The 12,868-nt window shown below is 48.6% G+C and overlaps 1 non-coding gene across 1 annotated transcript; it reads left to right on the top strand.

The window, feature by feature from the left end:
• The first annotated feature begins 11,182 nt into the window (after positions 1-11,182).
• TRNAC-GCA (transfer RNA cysteine (anticodon GCA)) lies at positions 11,183-11,254 on the top strand. Its single transcript has one exon. It is a non-coding gene; the product is annotated as a tRNA-Cys (tRNA).
• The last annotated feature ends 1,614 nt before the right edge of the window (positions 11,255-12,868 follow it).

Raw genomic sequence — 12,868 nt, 5'->3', positions numbered from 1 at the left:
TATAGCAGAAATTGCAGGTGCAAAGAAAAAATACATAGGTAAATGTTAGACCTGACAGCCTTAGGGTAGTCACCCCTAACTTTTTGCCTGCCTCCCTCCTCTTTTTGGATACTGTTTTTGCTGGTTTTTAGACTCTGCGCACTTTACCACTGCTAACCAGTGATAAAGTGTATATGCTCTCTCTCTGCAAACATGGTAACTTTGGATCATACCTGATTGAACTATTTAATCTACTTATAAGTCCCCAGTCATGTGCACTCCAGGTGCCTAGGGCATATAGATTAAATGCTACTAGTGGGCCTGCAGCACGGATTGTGCCACCCACTTAAGTAGCCCCTTTTCCTTGTCTCAGGCCTACCATTGCTAGGCCTGTGTGTGCAGTTTCACTGCCACCTCGACTTGGCATTTAAAAGTACTTGCCAAGCCTAGAACTCCCCTTTTTCTGCATATAAGTCACCCTTAATGTGTGCCCTGGGTATCCCCTAGAGCAGGGTGCTGTGTAGGTAAAAGACAGGACATGTACCTGTGTAGTTATATGTCCTGGTAGTGTAAAACTCCTAAATTAGTTTTTGCACTGCTGGGAGACCTGCTCCCTTCATAGGCTAACATTGGGGCTGCCCTCATACACTGTTGAAGTGGCAGCTGCTGATCTGAAAGGAGCAGGGAGGTCATATTTAGTATGGCCAGAATGGTAATACAAAATCCTACTGACTGGTGAAGTCGGATTTAATATTACCATTCTAGAAATGCCACTTTTAGAAAGTGAGCATTTCTTTGCACTTAAATCCTTCTGTGCCTTACAATCCACGTCTGGCTAGGCTTAGTTGACAGCTCCTTGTGCATTCACTCAGACACACCCCAAACACAGGGTACTCAGCCTCACTTGCATACATCTGCATTTTGAATGGGTCTTCCTGGGCTGGGAGGGTGGAGGGCCTGCCCTCACACAAAGGACTGCCACACCCCCTACTGGGACCCTGGCAGACAGGATTGAACTGAAAGGGGACCTGGTGCACTTCTTAGCCACTCTTTGTAGTCTCCCCCACTTCAAAGGCACATTTGGGTATAAAACAGGGCCTCTGCCCTACCTCATCAGACACTTGCTGGAGAAGAAACCGGAACCAGAAACTACATCCTGCCAAGAAGAACTGCCTGGCTGCTCAAAGGACTCACCTGTCTGCTTTCTACAAAGGACTGCTGTCTTGCTGTTGCCCTGCTGCCTTGCTGAACTCTTGTCTGGCTGTGAAAGTGCTCTCCAAGGGCTTGGATAGAGCTTGCCTCCTGTTCCTTGAAGTCTCAGGACCAAAAAGACTTCTTCCTTTCACTTGGACGCTCCGTGCGCCGAAAATTTCGACGCACAGCTTGTTTCGCGGCGAGAAAAACGCCGCACACCGACGCTGATCGACGTGACGCCCTCGGGACGATCGAGACTTCGACGCACAACCTCGCAAGGACAAAGCCGCCCGACTTTCCAGGAGAAATCGACGCGACGCCTACCGTGAGTGCGGAACTTTGACGCACGGCCTCGCAAGGACAACGCCGCCCGACTTCCAAGGAGAAATCGACGCGACGCCTGCCGTGAGACCAAACTTTCGACGCACGGCCTCGCAAGGACAACGCCGCCCGACTTCCAAGGAGAAATCGACGCGACGCCTACCGTGAGATCGAAACTTCGACGCGCAGCCCCGCAGAACGACGCGCAGCCGGAAAACAAGCAGGAGAATCCCCGCACAGACCCGGGACATCTGGCAATCCCCGCGATCCACAAAAAGAGACTGTCTGCGCACCGGAAAACGACGCCCGACTTCCCCGCGTGGAAAAGAACGACGCAAGTCTTTGTGTGCTGAGGAGAAATCGACGCACACTCCCTTTTTCCACGCATCCCTTTTCCTGTGGCCCTCTGAGGAGATTTTTCACCAGAAACCAGGTACTTTGTGCTTGAAAGACACTGTATTGCATTCTAAAGACTTAAGACACTTTATATCACTTCCCTGTGATATTTCTACAATTTTCCATTGCAACTTTATTCTTTTTGACCTACAATTATCCTGATAAATATTATATATTTTTCTAAACACTGTGTGGTGTATTTTTGTGGTGCTATATGGTGGTATTGTATGATTTATTGCACAAATACTTTACACATTGCTTTCTAAGTTAAGCCTGACTGCTCGTGCCAAGCTACCAGAGGGTGGGCACAGGATAATCTTGGATAGTGTGTGACTTACCCTGACTAGAGTGAGGGCTTTTGCTTGGACAGGGGGTAACCTGACTGCCAACCAAAAAACCCATTTCTAACATTGGTGATCAGCGGTGAGGATAGGACTTGTATTTGTGCAGTGACATACAGTAGCTAAGTATTTCACTACCTACCCACAGTTGAAGGTCAGCTTGGTTTTTATCTCTTTTTGAAAATCCGTTTTTTCCTGACAATTTTCAAAAACTAAATCCTCACTCAACATGTCTCTGACTGGGTCTCAGACAGGGGACTTTGACCTAGTCCAGTTGGATACATACACGGTCAAACAACTAAGAGGATTCTGCAGGGCATTAATGGTACCCACCCAAGGGGCCTCCAGAAAGGAGGACTTTCAAGTGGCGCTGAGGGCCTGGGCAGAAGCCCATTTAGAGGATGATGAGGAAGAGGAGCCAGAAAATGGCCCCTCAGAAGGATTTTCACTATCTATGGATGGTGTTACCACTGCAATTGTGCACCCTTCCAGACCAGGGAGCAGTGTCTCCATGCAAAGCCTGACCGCAGAGGAAAGGAGAGAGGAAAGGGAGTTCCAATTGCAAATGGCAAAACTGAAAATTGAGGCACAACAGGAGGAGAGGAGGGCAGAAAGAGAAGCCAAACAAGCTGAGGCTGAAAGAGCAGCCAAACAGATTGAAGCTGAAAGAACAGCCAAACAGATTCAAGCAGAAGCTGAAAGGGCAGCCAAACAAGCAGAAGCTGAAAGAGCAGCCAAACAAGTGGAAGCTGAAAGAGCGTTGGCTGAAAAGAAACTATTGTTGGCTCATGAACTGAGTCTCAAGGAGCTGGAGATCAAGGCAAGACAGTCTGAATCCAGCAATAATGGTGGCAGCATACAGACAGGACCTGCTGGAGAAAAGAAGGTTCGTATACCCAAAAATGTGGTGCCCAGTTTTGTGGTGGGAGATGACATAGATAAATGGTTAGCTGCTTATGAAGTTGCACTAAGGGCTCATGAGGTTCCTGAAGGGCAATGGGGGGTAGCTATGTGGGGTTATGTGCCGCCATTGGGGAGGGACACACTTCTCACATTGGATCCACCGGATCAAAACACATACCCACTCCAGAAAGCCACTTTACTTGCCAAGTTTGGGCTGACCCCTGAGGGATACCGTCAGAGGTTCAGGGACAGCACCAAACAAACCACACAAACATGGGTAGATTTCTTTGATTTCTCTAGTAAGGCACTGAATGGATGGGTGCGGGGCAACAAAGTAGCAGATTATAAAGGTTTATATGACTTGATCCTGAGAGAGCATATGCTTAATGTTACTTATACCGATTTGCGCCAGCACCTAGTGGATAGTAAGCTGACTGATCCCAGGAAGCTTGCTGAGGAGGCGGACCTCTGGGTTAGCACCAGAGTGTCCAAAAAGGTACCTGGGGGGGACTACCACAAAGGTGGTCAGGGTTCCCAACAGAAGAAAGAGGGGGGAGATAAACTTACAGATAAGGAACTCTCTAAAGGCCCCCAAAAGAATTCCCAGGGAGGGGGTGGCAACCCTTCCTTTTCCAAATTTGGGAAGAAGCCAGGGACATTTGACAGGTCAGGAAAATCTAGCCCCAAATGCATGGAGTGTTACCAATATGGTCACTACAAAGGCGATCCACAGTGCCCCAAGAGGGCACCGTCCACTACCGGACAGGCACCTGGGTTGACTAGTGTAGCACTCGGGGGGAGATGGACCCAACTAGCTTTGGGGAGCAGGTAGAGATTTCCCTAGTGTCCCTGGGAGAAGGAGAAATGATGTCCAAGGTCCACATGCCTAAAAATACTTCCAAGTACCGGCAGTGGGTCCTCATTGATGGGCAGAAGGTGGAGGCTCTGCGTGACACAGGAGCCAGTATGACTACTATCAAGAGTCAGCTGGTGTCCACAGAGCAGATAATCCCTAATACATTCCACCAGGTCATAGTCGCTGACAATCGCGAGAGTCACCTACCGGTGGCTCGGGTTCCCTTTGAGTGGGGGGGGGTCTCTGGTACTCTGAAAGTAGCTGTGAGTCCTGCCATGCCGGTAGATTGTCTGTTAGGCAATGATCTAGAGCATACTGCTTGGAAAGAAGTAGAGCTCAGATCTCACCTGGAGATGTTAGGGTTACCTGAGTGGGTCTGCATGACCACCCGGTCCATGGCTGACCGAGAGGGAAGTCAAGGGCATCTGGAGCCTGGAACGATGGCCCAGGGAGCTGCCAAGAGGAGGGACAAGGGGCGCGGGAAACCGGCCCCAGAAGTTCCCACAGTGGCTGACGGGGCTCCTGAGGAGGAGACTCCCGAGCCAACTGGGGAAGACATTGCCACCCTAGGTGACTTACCTGAGCTTGCTGGCTGGCAAGTTGAGGGTGGACCCACCAGGGAGGAATTCTGCAAGGCGCAGAAAGAGTGTCCCACTCTAGAAGGGTTGAGGAAACAAGCCTTAAACCAGGCAGCAGGTGACGCCTCTGGCAATCACCACCTATATTGGGAGAATGATCTCCTCTACAGTGAGCCTAGGGTTCCGGTCTTTGGGGCAGCACGTGTGCTGGTGGTCCCCCAATGTTACCGAGCCTTCCTACTGGGTCTGGCTCACGACATTCCCCTGGCAGGACATTTGGGACAAGACAAGACCTTCAACAGGCTTGTCACCCACTTTCACTGGCCCAAAATGAGGACACACTCAGACAAATTCTGCAGGGCTTGTCCTACCTGCCAGGCTAGTGGTAAAGCAGGAAAGAGGGTTAAAACCCCCCTGATTCCACTTCCTGTCGTTGGCACCCCCTTTGAAAGGGTGGGCGTCGACATTGTTGGCCCCTTGGACCCCAAAACTGCCTTAGGCAACAGGTTTATCCTGGTTTTGGTGGACCATGCCACCCGGTACCCAGAGGCAATCCCTCTGAGGACCGTAACTGCATCGGTGGTGGCCAGAACCCTGATGGGGATATTTACCCGTGTGGGATTCCCCAAGGAGATAGTGTCTGACAGAGGCACTAACTTCATGTCCGCGTACATGAAGCATCTGTGGGATGCGTGTGGTGTAACCTACAAGTTCACCACACCCTATCACCCCCAGTCTAATGGGCTTGTGGAGAGATTCAACAAGACCCTGAAAGGCATGATTGGTGGCCTCCCTGAGGCCATGAGGCGTAAATGGGACGTCCTCTTACCATGCCTTCTCTTTGCTTACAGAGAGGTCCCCCAGAGGGGGGTAGGGTTCAGTCCCTTTGAGCTTCTCTATGGGTACCCCGTCAGGGGACCCTTAAGCATTGTCAAGGAGGGATTGGAGAACGCTCCAAAGACACCCCCTCAGGACGTGGTCAGCTACATGTTGGCCCTCCGCAATCAGATGACCCGCTTCTGGAAAGAGGCCCAAAGTAACCTGGAGGCCAGTCAAGAGGTGATGAAACAATGGTATGACCAGAAGGGCACTCTGGTAGAGTTTCAACCTGGAGACAAAGTGTGGGTAATGGAGCCAGTGGAGCCCAGAGCTCTCCAGGACCGCTGGTCTGGCCCATTTGAAATAAAGGAGCGGAAAGGGGAGGTCACTTACCTAGTGGACCTCCAAACCCCTAGGAACCCCCTAAGGGTGCTCCACGTGAACCGACTAAAAGCTCATTTTGAGAGGTCGGAGATCAACATGCTTCTGGTCACAGATGAAGGAATGGAAGAGGAGAGTGAACCTCTCCCTGACCTCCTCTCTGCACAAGAAGGGGATGGGTCCGTAAGCGGGGTCATTCTGTCTGACTCCCTGACTCTAAACCAGAAAGGAGACTGCTATGAGCTGTTGGAGCAGTTCTCCCCCCTCTTCTCCCTTACTCCTGGACTGACCCACCTCTGTGTTCATGATATTGACACCGGTGACAGTCTCCCTGTGAAGAACAAAATTTACAGGTTGTCAGATAAGGTGAAGGCCAGCATCAAGGAGGAGGTCTCCAAGATGTTGACGCTAGGGGTTATTGAGAAGTCCAGTAGTCCCTGGGCCAGCCCAGTGGTGTTGGTCCCCAAGGCTACTGCCCCAGGCGCGAAGCCAGAACTCCGGTTCTGCGTGGACTACCGGGGTCTCAACTCAGTCACACGGACTGATGCTCACCCCATCCCCCGAGCTGATGAGCTCGTGGACAGGCTAGGCGCTGCCAAGTTCCTGAGTACGTTTGATCTTACTTCAGGGTACTGGCAGATCGCCCTGACTGAGGGGGCTAAGGAAAGGTCCGCCTTTTCCACCCCTGACGGCCATTACCAGTTCCGGGTGATGCCGTTTGGATTGAAAAATGCCCCCGCTACCTTCCAACGGTTGGTTAACGGGGTCCTGGCTGGCAAGGATGCCTTCTGTGCAGCCTACCTGGATGACATAGCTGTCTACAGTTCCAGCTGGGAGGAACACCTGCTCCACCTCAAGGAGGTGCTTCAGGCCCTGCAACAGGCAGGCCTGACCATCAAGGCTAGTAAGTGCCAGATTGGGCAGGGTTCCGTGGTGTACTTGGGACACCTAGTAGGTGGTGGCAAGGTGCAGCCACTCCAGGCCAAGATCGAAACAATCAAGGCCTGGCAACCACCTCGAACCCAGACTGAGGTGAGAGCCTTTTTAGGCCTCACCGGATACTACCGCAGGTTTGTCAAGGGCTATGGTACCATTGTGTCCCCCTTGACAGAACTCACGTCCAAGAAGCAACCTAGGTTGGTGAATTGGACAGAGGCTTGTCAGAAAGCCTTTGACGCCCTGAAGGAAGCCATGTGCACGGCCCCCGTGCTCAAGGCCCCTGACTACTCCCAGGAATTTATCGTGCAGACAGACGCTTCCGAGCATGGCATAGGGGCAGTCCTAGCACAGCTAAATGAGGAGGGCCAAGATCAACCGGTAGTCTTTATTAGCAGAAGGCTATTACCACGGGAACAGAGGTGGAGTGCTATTGAAAGAGAAGCTTTTGCTGTGGTCTGGGCACTGAAGAAGCTGAGGCCCTACCTGTTTGGGACTCACTTCCTAGTTCAGACAGACCACAGGCCCCTCAGATGGCTCATGCAGATGAGGGGTGAGAATCCAAAACTTCTGAGGTGGTCCATTTCCCTACAGGGGATGGACTTTACGGTGGAACATCGCCCAGGGGTTGACCACGCCAATGCTGATGGTCTCTCCAGGTACTTCCGCCTTAGCGATGAGAGCTCCCAGGAGGTCGGGTAGCTCTCCCCACTTTCAGCTGGGGGGGACACATGTTAGACCTGACAGCCTTAGGGTAGTCACCCCTAACTTTTTGCCTGCCTCCCTCCTCTTTTTGGATACTGTTTTTGCTGGTTTTTAGACTCTGCGCACTTTACCACTGCTAACCAGTGATAAAGTGTATATGCTCTCTCTCTGCAAACATGGTAACTTTGGATCATACCTGATTGAACTATTTAATCTACTTATAAGTCCCCAGTCATGTGCACTCCAGGTGCCTAGGGCATATAGATTAAATGCTACTAGTGGGCCTGCAGCACGGATTGTGCCACCCACTTAAGTAGCCCCTTTTCCTTGTCTCAGGCCTACCATTGCTAGGCCTGTGTGTGCAGTTTCACTGCCACCTCGACTTGGCATTTAAAAGTACTTGCCAAGCCTAGAACTCCCCTTTTTCTGCATATAAGTCACCCTTAATGTGTGCCCTGGGTATCCCCTAGAGCAGGGTGCTGTGTAGGTAAAAGACAGGACATGTACCTGTGTAGTTATATGTCCTGGTAGTGTAAAACTCCTAAATTCGTTTTTGCACTGCTGGGAGACCTGCTCCCTTCATAGGCTAACATTGGGGCTGCCCTCATACACTGTTGAAGTGGCAGCTGCTGATCTGAAAGGAGCAGGGAGGTCATATTTAGTATGGCCAGAATGGTAATACAAAATCCTACTGACTGGTGAAGTCGGATTTAATATTACCATTCTAGAAATGCCACTTTTAGAAAGTGAGCATTTCTTTGCACTTAAATCCTTCTGTGCCTTACAATCCACGTCTGGCTAGGCTTAGTTGACAGCTCCTTGTGCATTCACTCAGACACACCCCAAACACAGGGTACTCAGCCTCACTTGCATACATCTGCATTTTGAATGGGTCTTCCTGGGCTGGGAGGGTGGAGGGCCTGCCCTCACACAAAGGACTGCCACACCCCCTACTGGGACCCTGGCAGACAGGATTGAACTGAAAGGGGACCTGGTGCACTTCTTAGCCACTCTTTGTAGTCTCCCCCACTTCAAAGGCACATTTGGGTATAAAACAGGGCCTCTGCCCTACCTCATCAGACACTTGCTGGAGAAGAAACCAGAACCAGAAACTACATCCTGCCAAGAAGAACTGCCTGGCTGCTCAAAGGACTCACCTGTCTGCTTTCTACAAAGGACTGCTGTCTTGCTGTTGCCCTGCTGCCTTGCTGAACTCTTGTCTGGCTGTGAAAGTGCTCTCCAAGGGCTTGGATAGAGCTTGCCTCCTGTTCCTTGAAGTCTCAGGACCAAAAAGACTTCTTCCTTTCACTTGGACGCTCCGTGCGTCGAAAATTTAGACGCACAGCTTGTTTTGCGGCGAGAAAAACGCCGCACACCGACGCTGATCGACGCGACGCCCTCGGGACGATCGAGACTTCGACGCACAACCTCGCAAGGACAAAGCCGCCCGACTTTCCAGGAGAAATCGACGCGACGCCTACCGTGAGTGCGGAACTTTGACGCACGGCCTCGCAAGGACAACGCCGCCCGACTTCCAAGGAGAAATCGACGCGACGCCTGCCGTGAGACCAAACTTTCGACGCACGGCCTCGCAAGGACAACGCTGCCCGACTTCCAAGGAGAAATCGACGCGACACCTACCGTGAGATCGAAACTTCGACGCGCAGCCCCGCAGAACGACGCGCAGCCGGAAAACAAGCAGGAGAATCCCCGCACAGACCCGGGACATCTGGTAATCCCCGCGATCCACAAAAAGAGACTGTCTGCGCGCCGGAAAACGACGCCCGACTTCCCCGCGTGGAAAAGAACGACGCAAGTCTTTGTGTGCTGAGGAGAAATCGACGCACACTCCCTTTTTCCACGCATCCCTTTTCCTGTGGCCCTCTGAGGAGATTTTTCACCAGAAACCAGGTACTTTGTGCTTGAAAGACACTGTATTGCATTCTAAAGACTTAAGACACTTTATATCACTTCCCTGTGATATTTCTACAATTTTCCATTGCAACTTTATTCTTTTTGACCTACAATTATCCTGATAAATATTATATATTTTTCTAAACACTGTGTGGTGTATTTTTGTGGTGCTATATGGTGGTATTGTATGATTTATTGCACAAATACTTTACACATTGCCTTCTAAGTTAAGCCTGACTGCTCGTGCCAAGCTACCAGAGGGTGGGCACAGGATAATCTTGGATAGTGTGTGACTTACCCTGACTAGAGTGAGGGCTTTTGCTTGGACAGGGGGTAACCTGACTGCCAACCAAAAACCCCATTTCTAACAGTAAACAAATCACAAGTTTCTAAATTCCACTGTATTTACCACAGCACAGCTGATTTGTTGTGCTTTAAGAAACACTGTGTGCCTGTACAGCAGCAAAGATGTGAGTGTGTGGACACTGTATGCCCGTAATGCTTTCACAAATGTCCTTATACTGTAACAGAAGTCTCTGCAGTTTTAGAACTGAGTTTGGACAGTAGCATGTGTGATTACTGATAGTAATATGTTTAAGAAACAAATGCCTGCATGCTGTTACTTGTGTCTTTCTCCAGTAGCACACCTATTTACTGTAATTAGTATGTAAGGTAACGTCGGCTAGACAAAACTGGACCCAAATGCTGGTACACTGTGACTGGCCTGTGTACTGTTTCCAGTGTGTTTCACTGTTATCACGCCAGCTTACCGTTACTAGAATGTACAGTAAGACTGGTCCAATATGTATACCATATCAAATTGTTTTACCATAAAACAAAGATATAGCATTGTTAAAGACATTACCACGTGAGGGACACAGAAATTGCATTTTAAAAGACATCTATGTGAACTTGCATCGATTAGAAGAGATAGTGACTGTGTGAGAGTTGTATGGTACTGCTAACCAAAGCACTGTTAAAAAGAAGTCTTTCCTCACTAGAGTTGTGTTCTGTCAATGTCTGAGGCAGTGGATTTTTAAATGAGCTAGGAGGCTTAGACTGGCTGAGTCACTGACAGCTTTGCACACTTACTGCAGAGAGTGAGCAGACGAGAGACTAAGACTGAAATTTAGGGCACAGAGTGATTGCAGAAGAGAGTAAGACTCACTCTCACTTCCAGCATGGTGAGTAGACAAGAGAGTAAGCTAGTCCCACAGCTGGAATCCCAGAGTAGGTATAACTCAGTGCTAGTCAGAGTCCATGGTATTATAGGTGACGTCTGCACTCTACAGCCTGCTGCTCGCAGTAATAAGGTGTGTGTGAAGGCATATTTCAGGAAAAGAGGATGTGTATAGCTCAGCAGTAAAGTATGTGACTGCAGATCAAGAGGTCCCCAGTTCAAGTCTTGCTTCCCACTTCTCCTTTTAAGGAACAAAAAAAAAATTATCTGTTACTTATTTCAATTTCTGGAGATTTCTTGAAAGTATGTCACAGAAAAACCACTAATTAAAAAGAGTTTTAGGTTTTATCTGCATCCGTAAGAGGGTTGTGTGAAAGGACCAGCAGCCGGTCTCCATAGCAGTCCCTGTGACTAGTGAAGCAAGAGTAAGCTTGAGAGTGAATTGGCACCGTTGGCCTAGGACCTGCTGTCATGCTATGTATTTTGGTGTGAATAGTGAAGCATCAGGTGTGTTGAGTGTGTCCATCAGCTTGTAGCCAGGGGCATGAGTCAGGCTGTGTCCCAGACCCTGTGACTAATAAATCAGCAGGTGGTATAGAGAGCCTATAAAAGAGGAAGCCGTTCTGATGAGATCCACAGCAGCAGTTTCTAGTCCATCCACTTCCAGATAGTACAACAAGGGGGTATAGCTCAGTGGTAGAGCATTTGGCTGCAGATCAAGAGGTCCCTGGTTCAAATCCGGGTGCCCCCTTAATACTTTAAAGAAGCAGTCAATTTCTTTCTGTATCGCTTTTTTCAATTCTTGGGGATTTTTTGAAAGTATGTCACACTAAAACGACTAATTAAGCAAAATAGCTCAAAGTTTTATGTGCATCCTTATGACTCTTGTTGAAAATTAACAGTTTTCACACTCACACCCAGTAACTGCACCATGGATCAATCTGGGTGCCCCCTTCACACATGAAAGAAGCTTTCAATTTCTTTCTATATCACTTTCTACAATTCTTGGGGATTTATTGAAAGTATTTCACACTAAAACGACTATTTAAACAAAATAGCTCAAAGTTTTATGTGCATCCTTAAGACTGTTGTGCGAAAATTAACAGTTTTCACACTCACGCCCAGTAACTGCACCATGGATCAATTCGAGTAAAACAAGAGTTCGTACATTGGCACACAGGGACAAATTGAAATTTGTGTACACAGCATGATACTGTGTACTTTAATACATCTTTCTACATTCTGTAGTGTGCAGCACACAGATAATGTTTTACGGCATGGATTTATTAACAAGCATTGCTTCTAATAATTGAGCATATAGCAGAAATTGCAGGTGCAAAGAAAAAATACATAGGTAAACAAATCACGAGTTTCTAAATTCCACTGTATTTACCACAGCACAGCTGATTTGTTGTGCTTTAAGAAACACTGTGTGCCTGTACAGCAGCAAAGATGTGAGTGTGTGGACACTGTATGCCCGTAATGCTTTCACAAATGTCCTTATACTGTAACAGAAGTCTCTGCAGTTTTAGAACTGAGTTTGGACAGTAGCATGTGTGCTTACTGATAGTAATATGTGTAAGAAACAAATGCCTGCATGCTGTTACTTGTGTCTTTCTCCAGTAGCACACCTATTTACTGTAATTAGTATGTAAGGTAACGTCGGCTAGACAAAACTGGACCCAAATGCTGGTACACTGTGACTGGCCTGTGTACTGTTTCCAGTGTGTTTCACTAGTATCACGCCAGCTTACCGTTACTAGAATGTACAGTAAGACTGGTCCAATATGTATACCATATCAAATTGTTTTACCATAAAACAAAGATATAGCATTGTTAAAGACATTACCACGTGAGGGACACAGAAATTGCATTTTAAAAGACATCTATGTGAACTTGCATCGATTAGAAGAGATAGTGACTGTGTGAGAGTTGTATGGTACTGCTAACCAAAGCACTGTTAAAAAGAAGTCTTTCCTCACTAGAGTTGTGTTCTGTCAATGTCTGAGGCAGTGGATTTTTAAATGAGCTAGGAGGCTTAGACTGGCTGAGTCACTGACAGCTTTGCACACTTACTGCAGAGAGTGAGCAGACGAGAGACTAAGACTGAAATTTAGGGCACAGAGTGATTGCAGAAGAGAGTAAGACTCACTCTCACTTCCAGCATGGTGAGTAGACAAGAGAGTAAGCTAGTCCCACAGCTGGAATCCCAGAGTAGGTATAACTCAGTGCTAGTCAGAGTCCATGGTATTATATGTGACGTCTGCACTCTACAGCCTGCTGCTCGCAGTAATAAGGTGTGTGTGAAGGCATATTTCAGGAAAAGAGGATGTGTATAGCTCAGCAGTAAAGTATGTGACTGCAG

This window comes from Pleurodeles waltl, chromosome 4_1, assembly GCF_031143425.1.
Source record: "Pleurodeles waltl isolate 20211129_DDA chromosome 4_1, aPleWal1.hap1.20221129, whole genome shotgun sequence".
NCBI classification, from domain to species: Eukaryota; Metazoa; Chordata; class Amphibia; order Caudata; family Salamandridae; genus Pleurodeles; species Pleurodeles waltl.
The sequence above is the reverse complement of the archived record's forward strand: the minus strand, read 5'-3'. Positions and strand labels throughout refer to the sequence as shown.